This window comes from Physeter macrocephalus, chromosome 7 (assembly GCF_002837175.3).
Source record: "Physeter macrocephalus isolate SW-GA chromosome 7, ASM283717v5, whole genome shotgun sequence".
Taxonomy (NCBI): domain Eukaryota; kingdom Metazoa; phylum Chordata; class Mammalia; order Artiodactyla; family Physeteridae; genus Physeter; species Physeter macrocephalus.
The window spans coordinates 12,371,638-12,376,340 of NC_041220.1; the positions used below are offsets into that span (position 1 = coordinate 12,371,638).

At 34.9% G+C, this 4,703-nt stretch overlaps 1 protein-coding gene across 6 annotated transcripts in view; it reads left to right on the top strand.

Moving 5' to 3' along the window:
- Positions 1–4,703, top strand: part of CCSER1 (coiled-coil serine rich protein 1) — a 1,341,341-nt gene that overhangs the window by 1,329,441 nt on the left and 7,197 nt on the right. The window contains exon 12 of one of the 6 annotated variants that reach the window (XR_008617752.1): positions 3,729–3,820. The exons of the other annotated variants lie outside the window; for them this stretch is intronic. The gene's annotated coding sequence lies outside the window, so the exon portion shown is untranslated. The remainder of the gene's footprint in view (positions 1–3,728; positions 3,821–4,703) is intronic. 6 annotated transcript variants of the gene reach the window in all.

The window sequence follows — 4,703 nt, forward strand, 5'->3', positions numbered from 1 at the left end:
TTGCACTGTTGGTGGGAATGTAAATTGATACAGCCTCTATGGAGAACAGTATGGAGGGTCCTTAAAAAACTAAAAAAAAATTACCATATGATCCAGCAATCCCACTACTGGGTATATACCCAGAGAAAACCATAATTCAAAAAGACACATGCACCCTAATATTCATTGCAGCACTATTTACAATAACCAGGTCATGGAAGCAACCTAAATGCCCACTGACAGATGAATGGATAAAGAAGATGTGCTACATATATACAATGAAATATTACTCAGCCATAAAAAGGAGCGAAATTGAATCATTTGTTGAGACGTGGATGGATCTAGAGACTGTCATACAGAGTGAAGTAAGTCAGAAAGAGAAATACAAATATCATATATTAACGCATGTATGTGGAACCTAGAAAAATGGTACAGATGAACCGGTTTGCAGGGCAGAAGTTGAGACACAGATGTAGAGAACAGTGAAATGTACACTCTAGGGGGAATAAACAGAAACCCCACAGTCCCAGGGCATAGAGAATACATAACAAGCCAAGGAAGAAGTGTCTGAATAAGTGATGTTTTAGCCAAAAATTGAAAGATAAAATGAGATCGTGATTTAGTTTTGGTTATGTTGAGCTTGATAAATTCCTTCCAGGTGTGGACACCAGTAACCTATCAGATACACGTGTCTAGAGCTTAAGATATGATTCTTTATTGTAGATGCATATTTGGTGGTCCATTTGGATAGTAATTTATTATTCTAGCATGTTAAAATTTAATTTAATTGATTTACTAACACAGGAACATGTTTGCAAAATCCAAAAAGCACTACGTGTATGTTAAAAAGTGAGTCTCCCTCTGACAAGTACAGGTTTCTGGTAACTGACTGCACTGCTGAACTGAATGAATAAGCATTTTCAGAACTCTAATGAAAAACTGATGAACTCATAAAAGTGCTATTAAAAGATCAAGATGAAAAAAAATTAATTACATGGGACTAAGTGAGCTGATCAGGATGATTATAATTCTTGTGACTTTCTGTTTGAATTAAAAAAAAATCCCACAAGGACTCAGAGGCAAAAAATATACAAATCAATTTTCACTGCAAAGTAAAGGAGCTGTTACAGTGGAGGATTACTGGACTGAATGTCAATATTATGACATAGTATGAGTGTGTTTCGTGTTTGGTTATTGCAATCATTGTTGCTTTTGTTGTGGTCATCCATTTACAATGCTTGGTGTCAGTTTATTTATCTCTTGTAAAAATAAAATACAGTGTGTGTGTGTATGTGTGTGTGAAAAAAAAAAAAATCCAGGTAGTATTTCAATCCATATAGATCAAAATAATCAACTCATCAATAGAGAAAAATGTCAAGAGAAAGAACATTTCATATTAGATAAGCTGTATCAGTAAGGGTAAAAAACATGGTAGTAGATTCTTCTCTGGACTATATAAATATTAAGGAGCTACTGGTAAATGCCAGGTGCTCTTAGGAGGAGTGGATTCAGCATTAAACAAGACAGGCAATGAATGTCCCTGCCCTTATGAAACTTGTATTTTAGTTGGTTTGGGTGTAGAAGTAAGTATGGGTCAAAGTGTCTATTCTTGAACATAAAACATACAGTATTCTGCATTTTATGTTTTACTTACTTGATCTAGAGGCTCATTAGTAAGAAACCATAAACGTTACTCAGGAGGCGTGTTTCTTCTCAGTATGCATTACCCAAGAGTTACTACTTAGCTTCTCCTGATAATTCTGGCTCACTTTAACATAATTTCATATACATCTCTTATTTAAATTCAAATTATAATGTTATTTTCAGTAATCTTTATAATTTGTTAAAATACTATTTAATATTAGCCATTTTTCTAATGTAATACCATGTTTTTTCTACTAGCTATTGGAAATTGCTTCAAGTATTTCTTTTCCTTTAGGAACAATTCTAGTTGTAAAACAATACTATTTTTGGTTAAGTGGAGAACATTGGAGAAAAATATATCTTAAAATCAAATAAAATAACCAATCATGTGCTAAATTTTAATCTATATAAGAAACTAGGGAGTTGTTGACTGATAACATTTTTGGCAAGTACCAGTATAGTTCACACACACGAAATAAAGTTCAGAAAAACATTATGAAATTCATTAATCAGTGATTGAAACATTGCTCGCCTCCTCATTAATTCTATCATGTCACCCTGCCTTAATGAAAATTGGGCTATGCACATTGGCATGATTACTGTATATATTCTTTGCATCAGATATAAGACAATTTTTGAACGTAATAAAACCCCTAAAATCAGAATAAATCTTATAATCAATGTTTTCAACCGTGTTGTAGTTGTAGTGGGGTTTTTACATTGCTCTGTGTGGATTTTATCATAGTTTCATATTGTCCTTTCTTCATTGAGTTATATGCAGTATTAGCACTACATGTGGTGAGTTACCAATAAGAATATTTTCAAAAAGCTTTTACTATGATTTGGTATTACAGCAAATGTTATTTTGTATATGGAAAGCCAAGGAAAAGAAAGAAAGAGTATACCTTTGATATTAATGAAAAAAATATTTGTACTTGCATTGCCTTCAATTCCATACTCTCTTCCAAATTAAAAACCAAATGCTTTATGAAATCAAAAGAAGGAATATACTCACACATACATGAAGCTGTATCATTGAGACAAATGCAAAAAGACTATCAAACCCGAGAAAGGGAGGTGAAGACAGAAGAAATTCGAATGAGAGGCTGGTGTGACTGATGAATGGGTCACACCACTGGTAAGGAAGGAATGTGGTTTTAATTAGCATCACAAGTTTTGTTTGTTTTTTCCTTCTTAGTGGTATGTAAAATAATAATGTGTTTTAAAATCATTCATCTTGAATTCAACGAAATGCAGATTATATACTCCAGTGAAGAAATGAGGAAAAAAATTATAGGGAAGAACTGATTTTATTATAATCTTCAGTTTTGGCTGATTAATCACTAAATTTGCCATCCATTCATCTTCTATTAGGAACCCAAAGGATAGGTAATAAAATAACTGTTTGAGGGGCTTCCCTGGTGGCGCAGTGGTTGAGAATCCGCCTGCCAGTGCAGGGGACACGGGTTTGAGCCCTGGTCTGGGAAGATCCCACATGCCGCGGAGCAACTAGGCCCGTGAGCCACCACTACTGAGCCTGCGCGTCTGGAGCCTGTGCCCCGCAACAGGAGGCCGCAACAGTGAGAGGCCCGCGCACCGCAATGAAGAGTGGCTCCAGCTTGCCGCAACTAGAGAAAGCCCTCGCACAGAAACGAAGACCCAACACAGCCAAAAATAAATAAATAAATAAATAAATATTTAAAAAATAACTTTGACAACTAAATTGTCTAAAAACTAACCTAATTATATTAGTTTGTGGAAATTTAATTCCAGCTTTGAGAAAGATGTGGCTAGGTACATGCACTGAAAGTTCCCTCTGGGGAAGTGATCTCAAGAGCTTCAGAAGAAATTAACATCAATTAGCAGCATGATGAAAAAATTATTTCCCGCTGGACCACTGCAACCAAATACAAATTTTGTGTATATATAGATATGCAAAAATATATTTTTATATTTTGAATCAATGGGGTCTTTCCTATGTTTGTCTAAATAGAATTAAATATGTATTTAAATGTAGACTTTTAGAACTGGAAGATAATTGAATAAATGTTAGAGTTTCTTCAAGATCTAATTTTTATCTTCTATTTTCTTATCTCTTTCAATAGGCTCATAAATGAAGCCCAGAGAAATTAATTTCTTCATCAAAGTTCACACAGTTTGATAGCAGCACAGACAAGATCAGAGTCTTTGGCCCAAGGTTCAGTGTTCTTTCCATTATGCCAATTATCCCATAATATATTAGGTACATAAGTAGGATAATGAGTGTAGTGAATGCTGTGGTGAGCTCCCAAGTTCCTTCCTCCCCCACCCCAATCACACACACATACACACACTCATACACACACACACACACACACACACACACACACATACACACATTTTCACAACTAAAGCCTTCATTTTCCCAGTTGGTAAAAAAGTTGGCAGCTGATAGCATTCAAGTAAGTTCCTTTACAAAAAAAAAAAGCCTATTCATTCACGGTTGCACCCACTTCCCAGATATTGCCAGTGTCCAATAACTTGTTGATATAAGAGTATAAGGCTCCCGACCACTTGCCTAAATTGGGGACAACTGAGGAGTCATCCCAGCTTCCGATTTCCCCGTGTGATTATCTGAGATAGATAGTTTAATTGCATCGAGTTTAACTTCTCCCTCTGACACACACTGCTTTCTTCATTACCCCATGGTATTGACTTGAGAATACACTCTAGTAAACTTTTGTTTATTGTCTCAAATATTTGTCTCAGAATCTGTTCTAGGGAACCAAACCATAAAAATAAATGTAAAATTACTCAAGTATTCTGGAGTAAATTGCTGTGCTTTTAAAAGTTGAGATAGAAGTATTCAAAGTGGTTTAACTTCTAAAGGATGAAGCAAGCATCTATCAGAGAAACTTCTAGGTGTATTCACTTTTTTTTGTTACTATACTTATTGTTGCTGTCATCAAGATAACTATTCCTCAGGTATAATATTAGGCATTTTATACACAGTAGTTCATTAAGCCTTTTTTGGGGGGAAGGGGTAGGAGTTTATTAATTTATTTATCTATTTTTGCTGTGTTGGGTCTTCGTTTCTGTGC